The sequence below is a fragment of the Pagrus pagrus genome (genome assembly GCF_965226575.1).
Source record: "Pagrus pagrus genome assembly, contig: HAP1_SCAFFOLD_204, whole genome shotgun sequence".
Lineage (NCBI taxonomy): Eukaryota > Metazoa > Chordata > Actinopteri > Spariformes > Sparidae > Pagrus > Pagrus pagrus.
In genome coordinates, this window is record NW_028175259.1 from 55,840 (window position 1) to 77,270 (window position 21,431).

Here is a 21,431-nt window from a genome sequence, read left to right on the forward strand (position 1 = left end):
GATTTGTATTATTCACCCCTTTGGATGTTTTCCTCTTATATATAAAAAAATATACAAAAAAAGAAACATTTTCAGAAATGGGGGAAAGCTGAAAATTCGGTATACAACAACTGTTGCCTGGGTTCTTCATCAGTCAAAGCTTTATTGTAGAGTGGCAAAGAGAAAACCACTGTTGAAGAAAGCTCATTAAATCTCAACTAGTGTTCACCCAAAGGCATGCGGGTCAACTGGAAGAAGTTTCTTTGAATAAAAAAATATTATTCATTTAATTTGCTAAGTAGCACGTTACCTTTCCTTCGTTAAATCGCCATTACATTGTGACTTCCGCCGGTATGCTTTTAATGTGAAATCTGACCGGAAGTTGGCTGTCATACAACCGCCAGCGTAACAACTCCGAGCCACAGCAACAGCTCCGTGCCACCGCTGAAGTCGATGAAACAGGGTAAACAAGCGGCGTGTTCAGTAAGTATTCAGTATTTTCTTGAGATATACAGTAGCGTAATGCCATGACAGTTTGATGCGTTGTGTAGTCATTTATTTATTTACTAAAACTGTCGGCTTTCTTGTTTAAGGGTCGCTAGCCGAACACAGGTGTATCACTAATTAGCACTTGCTAGAGTTAACAGTCAGCTAATTAAGACAGTTATCAGAGTTTTCGGGTACCATGGTGGACTGACTCGTTAAAATTAAGGTCATTTGCATGTTCGGGTGTCAGTTATCTTATTTATTTTTCTTTTTTATCTGTGCCAGGGTAGGAGTATAGCGGCCACATTCATCGAGTCCATCACACCTGGTGTGGGGGGATGGGTGATTGGTTTCGCAGCACAATGCACTTGACTCGATCCAAATTTAACCTGAAGTCATGCTTATGTGGGCGACGATAATCCAACCATGTTGAAGCAGGCAAAGTTTTTAGAGCCATGCTTTTCAGACAAGGCGCAGTTAATTTCGAACGATTTTAATGTTGGTTGGTTATAGTTATTAAGCAGTGTAGCAAGCCAGGTTTTGCTTGGAATATTACTTAAAAACGTAGTGGACGTGTAACCTAAATCATGCCAGTGGAAATCAAATTCAGAGAATATATATCTTTATATCATAGAAGAAAATAATAAACGAGCAATATGTTAAATGAAGGATTTAGGGAACCTACTGTTGGAGCCATATTGCTCATATATGAAATGTTTCTGTTTGAATACTGGTATTTATGCGTTTTATTTTTATGTTTAGAATTATTATATTATTGTAGGCTACATATTTTCATGAAACAGTGTTATGCCTTGGTTAGTTGAAATGATTGTTCCCCCTATGGTTTGCTTATGGTATCATCTGTGGCTTGATGATTAATTGTCAGGTGTGTTTAAACGGGAAAGCAGGAAGTGATTTCCCTTGGACATGGACGGGGTGATCGTACAGTTTTTTAACCACCGAATACCATCAGTTTACTATCAGTTTCGTTTCATTTGTTGATTATCCATTGGTTGATCGTTTGGAATTGTGCATCCTGATTTATGGAGTTCGTTTGGGATCGCAATAAATTGCTTTGGATTAATTAAGATAGACTACTGGGCGATTGTTGGAAGGTGCGTCTGAAAAGGTTTACCCTGATCTAGACTCGACTGTACTGATTGATTTCATTACACAATAAACTCAATATTTCACAACTAAGTTTAGGTTGGATTTAACAGAAATTGAGTTGGCATAGCACAATAAAAAGAACAGAAGACCAAGTACTCTGTTGTTTGAGTCTCGTCATCAGTTTAAATGCTTCAAAAGTGGCAGGTGGAGAGAGATGGTAAAAATTGAATGTTTGCACTTCCTGTTTCTCAGTTTGCTAAGGGGAAGAGTCCATATGTTACTCAGGTAACATATTGTTTAAAACCCTGTAATCTAATTTAACTAGAAGTGATGCCTAAGCTATCTCATTTTTTATTAATTTCTTTGCAGTTTGAAATGCCACCAAGGATCAGTCTTCTTAAAGATGCCTGTCACCATGTTGTTTTAAAGACTGACAAAACATGGAGATTGGAGGTGAAGTACATCAATGCAGTGAAAGGTAAGATGGTGTTAGATTAGATTAGATTAGATTAGATTGTACTTTATTTATCCCTTGGGAAGGTTCCCTCAGGGAAATTGAGGTTCCAGCAGCATCACAAAGACCGACAGTACAGTAAAAAAGTAAAAAGAAAAGAAAAGCACACAGAGTTCAAATAGACAAAAAGTAGAAGTAAAAACACAAAAAGAGCACAGTTGTGTGTAGGACAGGTGCAGTGCGAGTATAAATATATAAATACAAAAATACAATAAATATAATAATATAAGAAAAATGGTACATTGCACAGTAGATATTGCACAGTTATTGTTGTTATTGCACAGAGATATTGTACAGTTATTGTAGTTACTGCACATTTACAGCACTACAGATCTAGGTGTTCAGGTCATGTCGAATGCACCTTCCCCACTCTCCTGCTACTCCTCCCCCTCCCACCAAGTGCAGAGTTATAGAGTTTGATGGCTCGTGGGACAAAGGAGTCTTTGAGTCTGTTTGTTTTGCACTTAGGGAGGAGCAGCCTGTTGCTGAGAATAAATGTTATTGTTGTTAGTGTTAAATGTGTTATTGTTTATCTGGCTGTCTATCTAGATGTATAGATGGACAAGTGGTGATACATTTCTTATCAGTACATATACTCCTTATCAGTTCTTTTGCTTACTATTTTCTTTTTCCAAGAATAGATTCAGAAACAGATGATGATAATTTTTTATTAATTTTTATGTTACATTATGTTGTTTCTAGAGCAGCAACAGTAAAGCTAACAGCAGGAAAAACCACTATATAAACTAATATATCACTAGAAATTAGTCAAAATGTCGGTAAAATAAATACATATTCTTGAAATCGTAATATTGAGTAAAGTTTAGAAAGGATACAGAATACAGACGTCATACAGTAACAGCCATTCATCCTGTCCTCCTCCCTCTGCTGAGGTGATGCACTGCCTGCATGTATCACCTCAGCAGCAGCTGCGTGGCTGAACCGTATACCAGCAGGGTCACCTTAATAGCTGGCAGTTGGCAGCACATCTCAATCATGCAGCCATGAAGTGAACTTAAATGTTGAAAAGGGAAAAAGCAGGAAGTGGAAGATAAAAATGATAAAAATGGATTTAAAATCCTTTATTCAAAACATGGCAAGGTACAGGAATGTGTTCTTGTGATGGATATAATAATGGATGCAATTTAATGTTTGGGTATTTCTTATAAGTGTAGGATGTACTGTACAGGAAGAACATGTGGGGGAGGCGTGTCGTCTTAAACGTGACTTGTATTGGGATGTCCTGATGTCAGCCTCCTGTATTCACCAGAGGTGGGAATTGTGGAGTCATCAAGTCATCTCCATGCCATGTATTTGTTCTGCTCAGTCACTGAACCAGGTGCATTCACTAATTAGCTCACCTTCCTGGCTGAAGAGCTGTGCTGATTGGACTCAGCTGGTTTAGTGCATGAAAAGAACAAATACAGGGCATGGAGATGATGTGATGACTCCACAATTCCCACCTCTGGTATTCACTCAGTCAGGATTAGGTGGCCCCCCTTACCAAGGTTATAAACATTTTTGCCCTCTGTTCACCATTTTGTACCCTGATGAATGCCTTTTAGGTTGAAACAGGGCAGTGTTTTATCGTTCCATAAGTAGCCATGTTTTGAACAGAGGCATTTAAATCCAACTCAAGTATTTTTGTCCTGCTCCATTGCTTTTTTTTCTCATGTTGACCCTATTCTTTAAGAGCTCCAGCATTTTATTTAGTTTGACAGTATAAAGACAGGGCATGAGCACACCACTACCACTTTTTCATAAATTCTCGTTCTTTATCTACAGTGTGTGTTTTTATACATTTAGCTACAGATCAAAAAACAATTGTAGTGGACATAATTTGTTTTTTTTGTCCTTAATTTTTTTCTTACAGGACGTGGTTTATTCACCCGAGTTTCATTCTGCAAAGGATACTTTGTAGTTGAATGCAGTGGAGATTTGATTGATGATGACGAAGCCCAGAGGGGAAGAAGCTCTTACCACCCCTCATGCTCTACATTTTTGTTTGCATTCAAGTGGAGAGGGAAAACATGGTGGTAAGAGTTTCAGTTACTATACTGCTTTATAGTTATATACATTGTTAAATTTTTTCTTCAACAATATCTTTATTAGATTTTTTAACAACCCTAGAGCTGAATGAAAGGGCAATGTACAACAATATGACAAATAGGTACCAGATCAGCCCATCCCCACAGGTCCGACCATACATTCCTACAGAGTGTGTACCAAGTCAGATTAGTAAGAATAAATACAAGCCTTCAGTATATCATAAAAGAAAGAAAGAAAGAAAGAAAGAAACAAACAAACATATATAGCCTAAAACACAACTGTTGCAGAGAGGGATTAAATGGCAGGGAGAGGTAGAAAAAAAAATTAAGACAAATAAAAATAAAGCTAGAAACAGCACCAAATGATGAATAAGCATGTTTAACAATCACATGACATTGTTTAAATATAAGAGGATTACTGTATTGTGGACTCCGTGTCCACATATGGTAGAAAACCACCCCAGATCTTTTGGAACTCTCCAGGTTTACCCTTCAAATTATACATAGTCTTTTCACCTGGTATGCATGATGCTAATACATCTTTCCAATGCATAGCTATACATTTGTTGGCTGTAATAAGGGCAATTCTAATAAATTTGAGTTGGTTTTTATTGACTTTCAACATAGATGTGTCACCCAGGAGAATTACTCTTAGCTCTGCGGGGATGGTTAGTCCTGTAATATCATTAAGCACTTTGACTATAGACATTTTATGTAGTCTGTCAGGGGTATAGTATGTTCTATGAATAAGATTGTATTGTGTAATTTTATGTCTAGAGTTAAAAGAAAAACACTGACTACTAGTACACAATGATCCCCTTCTTCAAAATTACACTCCAGGTCTTCTTCCTGTTTACATTTCACTCTTAGCTCTTCCCAACCTCTAATCTGAGAAATTCCTGAGTAAGAGTAGTATATTTACGCTGCCTGTGACGCATACCGGGACTTCTGTGAGATCGAAAGCTGTTGTTTACTGTGTCTCTCTCTTTCTCTATCCATCTTGGCTGTTTTTCTTCGATTTCTGAGTATTTCATAGTCAAACTGGTTTTGTACTGCAGCTAACGTTAGACTTTATAACTTGTACGTACTTTGTCGAACCGCTTTTCTGTTACTGGGTAGTCTGTTACTGCCCGGTTAGCTTCCTAGGCTTAGCCTAGCTCACTGCTTTTTGCCTTTCACCGCAGTCGACACAGCCTCGACAAACAAGTGTTACGATGGCTTGTGCTGACTGTACTGCAGTTGCAGATAGGGTGTCTCTATTAGAGAGACGTGTCCGTGAGCTAGAACAGCTTCTCTCAGTTAGAAACACGGGCACTGCAGATAGTGTTAGCCCCAGGCCTGATAGCAGGCCTGCTAGCCTTAGCACTAGCTTAGTCTCGTCGGCAGCTGCTGTGGAATTTGTCCCTGCTCGGTCGCGGCGTGGAAGGCGCGGGAGCAAGCCACTGGTTGTGTGGTCTGAAAGCAGATGGCCTTCATCCTACTGGAGTCGGCGCTGCTGCTTTGTCTAGCAATATAGACAGGTGTTTGATGCAGGTTTGACATCAGGGATGTAGCATTTGGCAGGTCACAGGTGACTAGACAGCCTGCTAGCGATACAGTCAATGCTGGTGTGGAGTCTAGTTAACATGGTATTGTAGTGCAGAGTACCAGACTGATACCCTAGTTTGCAACATTGAGACTGTCACCTTCCCCCGCCACTCTCTCATTGAATCATGCTCTAAATATGCGCGGGGCTTCTAACCGACGTGTACCCGGTTACACGTCTGAGATTTATGATCTCTTTCTATCGCAGTTGCCTCCATTCAACCGCCTCCTAATCCCATTAAATCAAAGCCATTCCAGTAGTTATCAGACAAAAACGTTTATTCAACGTTATTCTGTTATTCTTAACCCTGTTAAAAGAGCTTTTTCCTCACTCGAATCGAGGGTCGAAGGACAGAGGGTGTCGTCTCTGTACAGATTGTAAAGCCCTCTGAGGCAAACTGTGATTTGTGAATTTGGCCTATACAAATAAAATTTGATTTGATTTGATTCTTGTAGACCTATTTCAAATAGGTACTAAATTAAAGCCAACATAACAGATAAATCACAGAGCTTCATTTAACATTTTAAGGCTTAGGCCTACTTATGACAGAAAGTAAAATGAGTTGAAAATAAAATCTATCATTTTGACAGAAAAGAAAACGTGAGTGAAAGCTGAAAAAGGTTTAACCTTCTTCTTTAATCATTGTTTTAACTATTTCTCACAGTTGTACAATTTGTTTTTAAACTTATAGTTCAAACTGCATCCCTCTCTCGCAACGGAAGCTGCCTCTGAATTTTAATACGTCTCATAGTAAAAGTAAAAACTTCACCTTTATATCCACAAAGCTAAAAAAGTAGAGGGGGAATCTCACAATTATTCACTAAAACTGTCTGGGGGGGGGGGGGGGGGATGTTTTTTTCCTCCTCTTTAGACGCGAGGATATGTGATCAGGTCGTAAAAAGCCGACACAGAACACCAACCAACAATATAATGTATACAACAACACGTAACAATAAAGGCTAAAATAAAAAGCCATTACAATTTTTTTTCGATTGCTAAGGATCATTGGTCGAAACTGAAGCGACATGTTCAAAACTCTTAACACAGTCTGCATTTCCATCTTGCAGCTCAGCTCAACAGTTAATGGCCGCGTTTCCCAGATTCGATCGTTCTTAAGGACTTAAGAAGGCTCTTAAGAAGGGTTCGGCTAAGAAGGAGCGCTAAGATACGGGTGTTTCCCAGATGCGTTCTTAACTGCCTTCTTAGGAGAACCTTAAGATCCAGCCAAAGAATCTTCTGAAGAAGCTCTTAGTGGGAGCTGTCCACCGCGCTGCTGCTGTGCTGAATCAATCGATGCCAGGCAAATCGATCACCCACCTCTTTATCAGCGCATAAGTGTGTGTGTGTGTGTGTGCTGTCAGACCGGGCTGTCCAGGCAAAGAGATCCAACGGCCGATGGATCTCCGCACGGGGCAGCCGGTACTTTGCCTGGACAGCCAGGTCTGACAGCACGTCCAGTGGGGAGAAGTGCTGACGCACGTATGCATTTATGTAAACCGTCTGGCTTCGCGCACGGCGACGCTGTTGGTTCGCAGGGAGAATGTGCTGTATTGCAGCCATGGTTTCTCACACGCGCGGACTTTGGCAACGCAGAGTAGCAGGTGAAGCCTCTCTGGATGAGGTTCAGCTGAGTTTAATACATCTGTTCCCTTGATATCTGTGAAATGCCACAGGGTTGTTGTTTTTTTTTATGTGTAGTAGGCTACTATAAATTCATATATGCAGATGTTGCGGAAAACTTAAACGTGTAATTCAATAAAAAGGTTTTTTTTCATCTACCATTTTCTTATTTTTTTTTCTTGCGCCAGCTATGAGCGCATTTTAACATTGAGCATTGTTTTATTATTTCGCAAAGTGGAGGATATGAATTTCCCTGAGTATTTTATATAGGATCTTTTGCACTTTAATGGTTCTAAATTATAGTATATGCTGTAATATATTGCAACAACACTGAATCAGGAATGCAGAGATTTATTCAAGAACATTTGTGCTTTTGCATAAGTACTTCAGGACCATACAAAAAATAAAGATTACGTAAACAGAATAATGCAGAATCTCAGAATTCCAGGGGTAGAATACAAATTACAGTAAGAGATAAAACTAAACTCCTTCCTCTCCTGGCTGCTCTTCTCTCTCTACCAACTTTGCCCGCTGCTCTTTGATCCATACTTGCACAGGAAAAAGAATCAGAAGCCACTCCTTTTGTATATGCTGTTATGGCTACTCTTGCATTCAAAAAAGGTCAGAGTAGTTTCTGAGGAGGAGGTCCACGACTCACTAAATAATAAGCACTCGCGGAGATGTTTCCAGTTTCAACAAAAAGTTTTGAATTTATTTACATAAACAGAAATATTCTCCGGGTTGACTTCAGACAATGAGCAAATAAAAAACGTAATTTAGTGGTTGATAAACTGTTTCACTCCTCACTCCTTCAACACAAAAAACAGACAAAAGCACAAACCAGCTGTCCTCTCTCCCTAATCACAGGAGGAGGATGGCCTGACTAGGAGGAGGGACCTGAGCAGCAAAACGATCATAAATAATAGTTCATGTACAATATATATCCTGAATAGTCATCCTTATCATTAGCATTATTTTATACCATTACCATATACCATTTTCCAAATAATTAATACAAAGAATCAATAGGCTCCAACATCCCGGCCCCTAATTGTTGGCTTTAGCAAAACAATTACATAAATAAGATTCAAAAGGAGCCAAAATAGAACAATTACACAAGGGAAATTAATTATGCTCTTTAAATTCAAAGTCCATTCAGTTACTCGATGATGACTATCTGTCTTCTCAAAGTTCATAATCGTGTCAGAATATCTGAAACGGTCCATAGTGAAGGCTGGAAAATCACGGCCTCTCTCCATTTATCCTGCTGCCTCCATTAGAAGACAGAGCTTATCTATTGGTCGTTGAATCGCACTGCTTTTGGTTTTAACCAAAACACTTCTCACACAGCCCTTGGCATCTGGAAATGTCTTTACAACACGGCCCATAATCCATGAGTTCCTTGGTGCTGTGTTATCAACAATGATGACCAGATCTCCAGGACTCAAGTTCCTTTTTATGCTCTTCCACTTACTTCTTTCTTGCATGAGAGGAAGATACTCTTTTGTCCACCATCTCCAGAAGAGATCTGTAAGGTACTGTGCTTGTCTCCACCTCTTCCTTGAATAATGATCTCCTGGTGGCATAGTTGTTTCGCTTTCAGTTGGAGCAAATGGTTTGGGGTTGGTGGTTCCAAATCATTGGGTTCACTTGACACTGTAGTTATCGGTCGGTCATTCAGGATGGCTTCTACCTCACACAGTGCTGTTGATAGAGTTTCATCGTCCAGCGTTTGTTGTTTTAGAACAGATGTGAGGATCTTTTTGACTAGTCTGATCAGTCTTTCCCAGACTCCGCCGTGGTGGGCTCACAAAGGAGGGTTAAGTCCATTTTACTCCCTCTGTTAAAAGGGTGTTTTGAATCTTCTGATGATTCAGCTCTTTCAAAGCTTCTTGTAGTTCCCTTTGGGCCCCGACAAAGTTTGTCCCACAGTCCGTCCTGATACTTATAACTGCTCCTCTCCTGCAGATGAATCTGCGTATAGCATTTATGCATGAGTCTGTGGTTAGGAAGTTTGCCATCTCCAGGTGGATAGCTGACTCACCAGGCAGTGTGTCTGACTCCTTCTTAGCTGACTTAGCAATTTAAGTAGTTTTTTCACCTTCAATATCCAGGCTACAGACCTCTGAAGTCGGTTCCATGATGAGTGATACTTGATTAATGTGCATATCGGATGTTGGTTTTCAATCCTCACAGTTAACTGTGATCTCCTTTTCCACACTGTTAACTGTGACCTCCTTTTTCACCTCAGGGTCATTTGCTGATATCTCTCCTAGACCTTGTGTGATCTTTGGCCATGTCTTTTTTTCCTCTGACCAGGTATTCAGGACCTCTCAGCCATCTTGATCTTAAGAAAGATTCCACGTGCAATCCTCGTGATGCGTCGTCAGCTGGATTGTCTCTTGAATTTATGTATCTCCACTGGCTTGTGTGAGAGAGATCATGGATCATTGCAACTCTGTTGGATACAAATGTATGAAATCTCTTTGTTTGATTGTGAATATACTTCAATACAGGTGTACTATCTGTCCAGAAAGTTGAATCTGTGAGTGGTAAATGCAGCTCCTTCCTCAGCATCCGATCCACTTTTACAGCCAATGTTGCTGCAGTGAGTTCAAGCCTGGGTATGGTGATCTGCTTGAGAGGTGAGAGTCTGGCTTTTCCAAATATAAAGGAGATATGGATTTTGCCTTGGTGATTTGTTAGTCTAAGGTAGCTTACTGTACCATAACCTGACTCACTTGCATCGCAGAAGTGATGCAGCTCAGCGGTCGCCACTGGGTCGTAGTTCTCAGGCTTTATACATCTTGCTGCTTGAAACCCACGTAACTGAATTAATTCCCCGATCCATCTCTGCCAGGGCATTGCAAATTCCTGTGGAATAACTTGATCCCATCCATACCTGGATTTGCAGAGCTCTTGCAGTAGTTGTTTGGCTTTCAGGATGAAAGGAGAGAGAAAACCTAATGGGTCATAAACTGAACTTACTGTGGAGAGTATACCTCTTCTGGTTGCAGGCCGGCTGTTGACAGTTACTTTAAAGCTGAAGGTGTCACTGTGGGTGTTCCAGTGGATTCCAAGTGCAGGCTCGACTGTGATTTGTTCTTTCAGCTTTTCTTTACCCAGGTCCAGTTCCTTGACTGCCTTTGCTCTGTGATGCTCAGGAATGCTTGCTAACACCTCACAGTTATTGCTGACCCATTTTGTCAATGTGAAACCTCACTGATCGCAGGCTTTAGTGAGATCGTTGACAAGCTTTATGCCTCGGTCTGCTGTTGCCACAGATCGGAGGCAATCACCCACATAAGTTAGTTTTGATGGTTTTCATAACTTCATCAGAGTAATGCTTCTGGTTGTCATCAGCAGTTTGACGCAGGGCAAAATTAGCAATGCTCGGGGATGATACAGCGCCAAAGAGGTGAACTTTCATCCTGTAAACATCAAGCGGTTTGCTGATATCACCCTCTGGCCACCACAAAAACCTCAGAAAGTCTCTGTCCTTTTCATCAACATGTACTTGATAAAACATTGCCTCAATGTCTGCCATAACTGCAGTTTGTTCTTGGCGAAACCTTAATAGCACTCCGATGAGGGCGTTTGTTAAGTCTGGACCTTGGAGGAGCTCCTTATTCAGAGACGTTCCTTGAAATGAGGATGTACAGTCAAACACCACCCTCAGTTTGAGTTTTCGCTTGTGGTAGATGCCATCATGTGGGATATACCAGACCCGTCCATCCCCTCTGCGAAGCTGCTGAGGTGGAACCTTCTCTCCATAACCCTTTTTGAGAATGTCCTCCATGAAGGAGGTGTATTCCTCGGCATACGTCTTATCCTTCTTAAATTTTTTCATAAGGTGCAGTGTGCGTTCCTTTACCGTATCATAGTTATCAGGCATGACCTTGTCTTTATCCCTGAAAGGCAGTGGTAAATGACAGTGGCCATCTTTAAGGAATGCTGAGCTGGAATCAATCTCCATAAAACGTTTATCCTCAACTGACATCTCAATTTTCTCCTCATACATGTTCTCAGAGAAATCCTGGTTATATTGTCTGATGAGTAGATCCTTCAACTCAACAACAGAGATTCTGTTACTTGACACTGCAATGGGCCCAGCACGTTCTGCAGGACTATTAACACTGAGTGGTCCAGTTACCACCCATCCCAGTAAGGTTTGGACTGCATATGGTCCATTATCATGACTGTTTATTATTTTCCATGGCTCCATTGCTCGAGGAACATCAGTCCCAATGAGGAGTTCAATGTCTGCCTCAATTTCCTTTAACTGAGATAAGGCCACCTCTCCAAATCAGCTTCTGTGATTATGTTTTCCTTTGAGACAGGGATTTTGTTCTGCGTGTAAACTTTCGGCAGGTCCAGATATGTGCAGCCCTCCAAGTCTCCCACCTCCAGTCCTCTGACCTCATAGGTCCCTGCAGGGTTTTCCTGTCCCATTGTTCGCAAAAGTATCTCTGTTTTGCGTCCTTTCGCATTCAACAGGTTCATTAGATTTTCTGTGCAAAATGTTGCTGTGCTGCCTGGATCGAGGAAGGCATAGGTCTGAATATACCTGCTCCCTTTTGCCACCTTAACTCTGACTGGAACAATCGCAAGTGCACAGTCTCTCCCGGCCCCAGTTCCATCACCTGCTGAAACGAGCACTGCTTATGGGGTTATCTTCTGTCTCAGCAGTGGCTTTTGGTTGATTTTCCTGTTTTGGGCCTTTTGCACTTTGAATATGAAGTACAGTAGGATGTTTCATTTGACAAACTTGACACATTAATCTTCTTTTTTGCTTAGATGACCTTTTAGTAGGCAACCAAAGCAGTATCCATGGCTTCTTAAGAATTCAACCTTGTTGTCATGTGACTGTGTTTTGAATTGTGGGCGGTCGATCAGAGTGCGTTTTACAGCGCATCCTGCTTTCTCTGTATTCACTGCTACTGAAGTAGCGAAGCTGCTGTTTTTGCCTCTTATTAATTTTGGTTCATTTTTACTTCTTGGGATAGACTTTTTTGTTGTCATTTGGTCTTGAATGTCCCCGAACAACGGATCCAAAAGCATCTTAGAATGTTTTTCCACAAAATCCACAAGGTGCTGAAATCTGATTCTCCTGCCAGTTCTCTGTTGTGTCTCATAGGCTGTGGTTCGCCACCTTTCCCGGAGTTTGTAGGGTAGTTTGGATGCTATTCGCCTTAGGTTTGATGGGATCTCGAGTTCCTCTAAATACTGTAAATCTTGCATTACATTACAACATGCTCTCAAATACATTGCATATGCATGCAGCGTTTTCCCATCCTCGGCTTTAATCGCTGTCCAGTTCAAGGCTTTTTCCAGGTAAGCTCCAGAAACTTTCATTTCATTCCCAAAGTGCTCTTTTAAGAGGTGTCTTGCTTCACTATAGCCCCTGCTCCCATCCATGTGCAAGTCTCTTGGTAAACCAGAGATAAACTGCTCAAGATAGTAGAGTCTGTCCTGATTATTTTTAGTCTTGTCTTCAATCCAAGTGTTCAAATGCATGGATAAAAGACTGATATGCCAATGGGTTACCATCAAACACAGAAATCTCTCTTGCAGGTAACAGACAGGTTTTGCTGTGAGACAATGAGTTCTGCTAAGTCATTTGTCTTTGTCTTTGAATAACCACATCCAAGTTATCATGAGCAGCATTAGTTATGGTGTGATTATGATTTGCAGTTTCGTTTTTATGTTTTTCAGTTAAATTCTTGTTTTGAGGTTTATTTCCTGGTGTGTTGGTACCCCTTGTAGGTGGAGGTCTGTGGAGACTTAAGATGGTTTGGTGAAGTGGAGTTTTGGGTATTGCACCTAACTGTGCAAATTCTACATTGCTCTCCATTGTTTCTGGTTCATGGTGAGAGTCATAATACTCCTTCATGCCATCACCCAGAGCTTCCTGATCCACCTCATCACTTTGAAGGATTTTTATTTTAGCAGTTGATGCTGCGAGGTCTGCTTCCAGCTCCATTTGCTCCATCTTTGATTTCAGTTTTGTTTCCTCCAGTTGCAAAGTGTGTTTTTCTTTCAATGCAGCAGCTCGAGCCATCACAGCAGCTTGTTCCGCTTTGGCCTTTTTTAACTCTGAGGAGACTGAGGAAGATCTGGAGGTTGATGATCCAGTGGAAGTGGAAGACTTTGATTTGTGTGACACATTTGATATGCTGTCCAGTGGTCCAACTTTTGATTGTGCAATTTCTCTTTTCCATGTTTCAACATCTTTCATGGAGTAATTCAGGTTAGTTATTCTGGGTTCATACCAGTCATAATAATCATTTTCCTTTTCCTCCTCTGATAAGAGCTCTTGCACAGATTTGTGAGCATTTTTAAATTCATCCACAGCTCCTTTAAACGCTTCAAATGTGTCATTGACTTTATCAACATTTCCAACGTCAGTCATCAAAGCCTTTATTTCATTTGTCCTCCTCGTGCATGCTCCCAATCTGCCTCTGCGCGAAGCAATGCGCGATTTCAACATGTCCTCAGACTCAGTTGCGGTCTCAGGTGTGTCAGACATCATCACAAATAACCACACAAATTCCTTTAATTTCCGTTAAGTTCATTCTTAAACATCATTCCAACGTCCCCGTTTTATTGCAATCCACATCCACAATCCACAACTTTGCCTTCCATAGTGTTCGATTGTTTCTTTGTAGCGCAACGGCGCATTCGTTCATAGAGTCGATCAGCTGATTTTAGTCACGGCCCGCCGGCTGCTTTCTTCATCTGTCGGCGAGTGATCCGCCGACTTTCCACTTTCCTTCCTTGCATTCAAAAAAGGTAAAAAAAACCCTAGTTTCTGAGGAGGAGGTCCACGACTCACTTAATAATAAGCACTCGCGGAGATGTTTCCAGTTTCAACAAAAAGTTTTGAATTTATTTACATAAACAGAAATATTCTCCGGGTTGACTTCAGACAATGAGCAAATAAAAAACGTAATTTAGTGGTTGATAAACTGTTTCACTCCTCACTCCTTCAACACAAAAAACAGACAAAAGCACAAACCAGCTGTCCTCTCTCCCTAATCACAGGAGGAGGATGGCCTGACTAGGAGGAGGGACCTGAGCAGCAAAACGATCATAAATAATAGTTCATGTACAATATATATCCTGAATAGTCATCCTTATCATTAGCATTATTTTATACCATTACCATATACCATTTTCCAAATAATTAATACAAAGAATCAATAGGCTCCAACATATGCTTTCTAATGAGGCCAAACGCAGTGAGACAGTTAAGCCCACATGCATTTCTGTTTTGCAGACTGTGTTAAGAGTTTTGAACATGTCGCTTCAGTTTCGACCAATGCATCTTAGCAATCGAAAAAAACTAACAGTTTTTGTTTTCAGCAGGACGACATTTGCGCATGGAGAAGATGAGCGCCGCGCTCTTCTCAAGTCCTCCGCAGCCTATTCTACACAGCAGCTGTCTTGCCTTTAAGTGGTCTCGCTGGTCTGAAAAACACAAATAGCTGTGGCCGCGGGTTTTTTTTATATATCACAGAACATTGTGCCCTATGCATCTATTGTGTATGCGGATAACTGCACTAGTGGGAACATTTAATTGTATAGTTAGTTAATGTTTTTATCTGAAGCTTTTAGGCAACATTATCACCCCTAAAAATACTATAGGCCTATATATTGGTGAGAAATAAACGAGGAGGAAAAATGACGCGTAAACTTTTCTAAACGGTTATGATTTATTATCCGCGTACCCGTTTACACGTGTAGATGTTGACACCCCTATAAACCACAATAATTTAATCTTGATCTCCACCTCTGACAGTGGGGAAATGTCTTAGCAAGCACCTTACACAGTCTCGCATAATAAAATACCAAAGCTAATCACAATGGCATCCCGGCATCCCGTCATCCCTACCTGCATAGGCAGCCAAATCTAACTACTAAAAGGTACCTTGTTCCAATTCCTTGGCTTTATTAATATTAGATCACTGTCAACCAAAGCCTTACTGATTAATGATTTGATTACTGATCATAAGCTGGACATGATTGGCTTATGTGAAACATGGCTGAAATCTAATACTTTTCTGCCATTAAATGAAGCCTCCCCTCCTGATTATAACTATGCCCATGTTGCTCGGGCCTCTAAACAGGGAGGAGGCGTTGCTCTAATCTACATCTATCTATTTTCAGTTTAAGCTCCAACCAGGAAATTAAATTTACTTCTTTTGAGGCCCTGGTGTTAAAACCATCTCCATCAAGTAGTAACAGGCTTTCCCCTGGTGGTAATCTACAGACCTCCAGGGCCTTATTCCCAGTTCCTAGAAGAATTCGGTGAATTTATTGCAGATCTTGTAACTAGTTCAGATAAGATCCTAATTATTGGGGATTTCAATATCCACTTAAATAAGCCTTCTGACTCTCCTAGTCAGTACTTCTCAAATGGTGGGGGGCGCGGTGAGGTGTCGGGGGGGCGTGAGAGGCAGGTCAGGACTTTCATTTCATTTTCATTTTCCACTGTCATTATTAGTAGCCCCATTCACACTGCTGTTTGCATGCGGGGATCCTGCGCCAATTCTCCCCATCTGCCTCTGTGTGAAAGTTTCAGATGCGGCGAGGGGTGAAATTTCCCTCTGCCTCTGATGCTCCTACGGAGGTATCAGAGGCACAGTATTGGCGAACCGAACCAGTGTGAGCAGATAAGCCGACGGTGGGGAGCGGGGGGTTGTCGATCTGATGGTGTTCACTGTGTGATAACTAAACGGGTCCGACACTCAATAAAATATAGAGAAATGTCCCACAAAGCAATGTTACAGGACCAAACAACAGTAACGTGGTAACTGGTCGTGTCTTTGGCAACTTATGAGGAAAAAAATACAGCAATTATATGTGGAAAAGTGTCTGTCAGCCTGTCGGTCCAACCGACTCTTCGTCACATTTCTGCCCGAAAAACGGCGTCTGTCCCCGGCAAAAAACTTTAACTCGGCAAGTGTTTGTCGCGGTGAAAAACATCACTGCTAAGTCAGCCCTACTGACCGAGACTTCAGTGATCTTTCCTCCATAAAACAGCCTCCCTCCCTGCGAGTGACAGACGGCGTCCCGTTTACTGATGGTGATTATGTAATTAAGAGAAAAATGTAACTTTGTCATTTTCCAGGATGTTTGGTGGGTCAGGATCCCACATTAACTGCATCCATATGATGATAAGTGTGTACATGTTTAGATTTGTCAGTGCGTAGTAAAATAACGTTTAAAAAAAAGCAATATTGTTGCAAATGTTGCACAAAAAAAATTAAAAAGTCCTTTTTGAAAAGGAATAAGCTGATGAAGCTGACAAGTGACCAATGTTTACAGTTTAAAGTTTTGAATGTTAATGTGTTAAGTCTATAAAAATGCACATCCCAGTGAATCATTTGCGCTTTTTTCTCTGTTTTGAGAATCACAGTCTTGTTTAAATGTTACAAATTGAGTTAATAAACTAAACTTGGAAATTGTTTGAAGTTGTTGCAGATGTTAACAGATGAGATGAGATGCAGATGTTTTTAATCTATTTTGATAATCAGGTGATTGTATGCAGAATGCTGGTGCCAGCAACTCATACAGTGGTTTATACAGATAAATGAATAATTATTATCAGGTTCTCAATAATATTTCAATTCAGGGGGGGTGTGAAAAAATTTCTGTCCTCTAGGGGGGGCATGACAGAAAATAGTTGAGAACCACTGCTCTAAGTAAAGCTTTTTTGGGTCTGCTCGATATGTCTAGCTTTACTCAGCTCGTTCATGAACCTACTCATTCCAGTGGTAACACTCTGGATTTGATTCTTTCCCATGGATTAGATGCGTCAGCCCTGAATGTTGCTTCCGTCTCCTCTGCTGTGTCGGACCACTCTCTTATTACATTTGAAGCGTCATTAGCCTGTCCCTGTATCAATGACACAAATGTTTCCACCTCTCGTCATATCAGCCCGGCAATCATAGCGACACTCTGTGATAAATTGGCTGGGGTCCTGGCCCCTTTTGCGATTGCGACAAAGCCTGTGGAAAAATTCACCAATTAAGTTAACTCGGTAATCGTTTCTCTCCTCGATTCTGTGGCACCGGTCTCTACCAAGACAAGACGACCAAAGAAATCTTCTCCCTGGTTTACTAATGAAACCCGAGATCTCAAACAGGCCTGCAGGAAAATGGAACGTGCATGGCGAAAATCTAAATTAGTCGTTTTTCATCTTGCATGCTGTCATAGTGTACTTAATTACAAGCGTGCTCTTAATGCCACTAGAACAGCATATTTATCTGGCCTAATAAACAATAATAAACACAATCCTAGATTTCTCTTTGACACTGTGGCTAAACTTAATCAAAAAACCACAGTCTGTGAGCTGTACATCCTTTAATGCAAATGATTTCTTAGATTTCTTTTGCAATAAAATTGATGATATTAGAGCCAAAATTAATTCATCATCTCTGGCTTCCTCGTCAAAGTTGATTATAAAACAGCCTTCTGCCGATTCTCAGTTAGCCCCGGCTCTAAACAATTTTGAAGATATCTCCCCTGAGATATTGTCTAAAATTGTCTCATCCTCAAAGCCAACTACCTGCATCCTGGACACCCTTCTGGCAAAACTGTTTAAGGATCTATGGCCAGCACTGGGACCTACAATGTTAAATATTGTTAACTTATCGCTCATGACAGGTGTTGTCCCTGCTAGTTTTAAGTCTGCTGTGGTTAAGCCTCTACTTAAGAAACCCCACCTTGACCCAGGATCTCTAAATAATTATAGGCCAGTATCCAACCTTCCCTTCTTCTCCAAAATCTTAGAAAGAGTTGTGTCCCAGCAACTTTCAGGCTACCTAACTAATAACAATCTCCTGGAACCTTTTCAATCAGCTTTCAGAGCCTGTCACTCCACCGAAACTGCCCTTACTAAAGTGGTAAAGGACATCTTACTTACTTAATTTAGATTTAGACTCTACCTCAGTGCTTCTGTTACTAGATCTCAGTGCTGCATTTGACACCACAGGTCACGGCATATTGTTATATTGTATATATAAAAGTACTACATCGATATTTACTGATGTGAAGTATGGTGTTCCATACTCGGAGTTTGGGAATACAGAGTTAGGGAATACATTTCCACTATGTGGAACTATGTGGACGACACTCAGCTGTATGTGCCCATCAAAGCTGATGATAAATCTCAAATCGCCAAATTGGAGACCTGCCTGTGTGCCGTGAAGAGCTGGATGTCAGAAAATTTCCTGCTCCTAAATTCGGATAAAACTGAGATGCTGGTCATTGCTCCCCCTCGACAGAGACACCCCTTTGAGAAATAACACAACTGTCGAGAGTTACTGTCACGTGATCAAAGTTCAACTGTTAAGAATTGAGGTGTTACTTTTGACTCTAGCCTCTCTTTCCATCAGCACATAAAAGAAATTACCAAGATCGCTTTTTACCACCTGCGCAATATGGCCAAAATTAGGTCCTTCCTGTCCACGGCCTTTGTTTCGTCTAGGCTGGATTACTGCAATGCCTTATTTTCGGGTCTTCCACATGGGAGCACTAAAGGTCTTCAGATGGTTCAAAATGCTGCAGCTAGAGTCTTAACATGTACAAGAAAATTTGATCATATTACACCAATCTTAGCCTCACTGCACTGGCTCCCAATACATATGAGATCAGACTTTAAGGTGCTGCTGATGACATACAAAACTGTACACAGCCTTGCCCCGTCGTACATGTCAGATCTTATTATACTGTATTCTCCAACTCGTGCACTACGCTCTCAAAATTCAGGGCTCCTGATGGTTCCCAGGGTTAAGAAGAAGTCAGCTGGCTGCAGGGCTTTCTCCTATCAGGCCCCCTTCCTCTGGAATAAACTCCCAGCTGATATTAGACAATCTGGCTCTATTGACGCCTTTAAATCTAAACTCAAAACTCACTTTTTCTGACTTGGCCTTTAATTAGTCCTTGACATCGACTGCTAGCTTCTTCGGTGGGTCAACTCAGTCTCAGTGAGTAAGCTATAGTATTAGACGCCACATTGTCCTGCCGACGAGTAATAATCTGCTTATTCTGATTAACATTGCATTTCTATAACCTTGTTTTTCTTTCTGTTCCCACAAGGTGCAAGCTGTGTCACTTTCTCCCCCTCTTTCTCCTCCTACTCTCTTTTCATTCAGGCTCCCTTCTGATGAACTCAGGCCCCAGAGACCATCTACCTCTCCTGGCTCCTACAGCCCCACATACTGTCAGATCTGGATTGTCACACCCGGGCTCCGTTGGATCGTTCCTCTCCTTGTTTCGCTATCTCCTTATAACTGTATTCCTGTAAATTTTGAGGCCTCCTCATTCTGATCTCTCTCTCTACTACTAATTATCCTATGTGGCCTGCCCTCTTCCAGGTCACCACGGTGGACAGGAGGTCGTGTGGCTCGGGCACCCCCTGACGATGCCTTGTCCTGCTCAGTCGTCTCCTGGATCCACATACTTTACATATATAATTTTTATCAGATTTTCTGTCAATGCAACCTGTAAACTGTGATTGCTGTTCTTTCTGTACATGCGACATCTATTGCATGACTGTCCGTCCTGGAAGAGAGATCCCTCCTCTGTGGCTCTCCCTGAGGTTTCTTCCGTCGTCTTTTTTTTTCTGGTTAAAAGGGTCTTTTTTTTTTTTTTTTTCCCCCATCAAGATGGCAAGTTTTTCCTCACTCGAATCGAGGGTCTAAGGACAGAGGATGTCGTTCACTTTACAGACTGTAAAGCCCATTGAGGCAACGTGATAACTTGGAACAAAACTTAATAGAATATGAACAGGTTATAGATCCGGAACATAATCTTTTTAAAAACAAACACCAGTTGCTGTTGTTATACAGAAAACAGTTTAACAATATTACTGTTGAACATGGGATAAATATTATTCATTTTAACAGTAGAATTTATATGCAAACTTCCAAAGTATAAAAGAATATCTAATGCAGTTCAAAAAGCCTTTTAACATTATAGCCATCTTAGAAACATGGCTTGACGAAGAGAGAGGTACAGATTTTGTTTTGCAGGGATAGGAACTTAATTGCATTAATAGAGGGAGCAAAACTGGAGGAGACGTGGCTCTATTTGTTGACAAAGGCCTCACAAGGTTGTGGACAATATGTCAGTAATCATGGATGATGTAATGGAGTGTGTTACTATTGAAATATGTATTGGAAAAAAAGAAAAATGTCATTGTCAGTTGTGTGTATAGGAAACCTGGTTCAAACATTGAAATCTTTATAGAAAATATGGAAAGGGTATTCGCTAAAGAAAAGCAAAAAAGTCAATTATGTCTGTGGGGATTTTAACATAGCCTTGTTGAATCCCAACAACCATAAAATGACGGATGCATTTGTGGAAGCAATGTATAGTATGAGTTTATTTCCAACGATTACAAAACCAACCAGAATAACATCTCACTGTCACTCTGATTGACAATATTTTTACAAACAATATGGAGAGTAGTACTGTTAGTGCATTATTATTTAATGACATTAGTGATCACCTGCCTGTCTTTGCGATTCATGAATGTAACTACAATAGGAACTGGGGGTGTAATGAAGTTAAATACAGGAGAGTAAGCTCTGAGGAAACTATAGCTGCATTTAGGAATGATTTAATTAATTATGATTGGAAAGTTTGTGAAGACACTGATAATTATTTTTAGACATATTCAAAAATGAGTATGACAAAAGCTGTCATATGTATATATATATGCAAACAATGTAACAAGAATAAGTATTCTGAAAACCCCTGGATGACTAAGGGACTGCAAAATGCCTGTAAGAAAAAGAATACTCTGTATAGGCACTTCATAAAATATAGAACAAAAGAGGCGGAGATTAAATATAAGAAATACAAAAAGGCATTAACTAATATTATGAGAGTATGTAAGAAGGGTTATTATAATAAAATATTAGAGAATAATAAAAACAATGTAAAAAGTATATGGAATATATTAAAGGTATAGTTGGTAATCCTGTTCAGAAACACTTTTTGTTATACTGGGTGAAATGGCCTTTCCATCCTGAGAGTAGTCCATACATAATGTGTTCAGAAAAATAAACAAAATAAA

At 40.6% G+C, this 21,431-nt stretch overlaps 1 long non-coding RNA gene across 1 annotated transcript; it reads left to right on the top strand.

Annotated features, from left to right (window-relative positions):
- Window positions 1–373: 373 nt before the first annotated feature.
- On the top strand, window positions 374–19,697 carry LOC311254057. The gene is made up of 4 exons (XR_014622172.1): window positions 374–462; window positions 1,945–2,053; window positions 3,963–4,125; window positions 19,118–19,697. It is a non-coding gene; the product is annotated as an uncharacterized lncRNA (long non-coding RNA).
- Window positions 19,698–21,431: the final 1,734 nt, after the last annotated feature.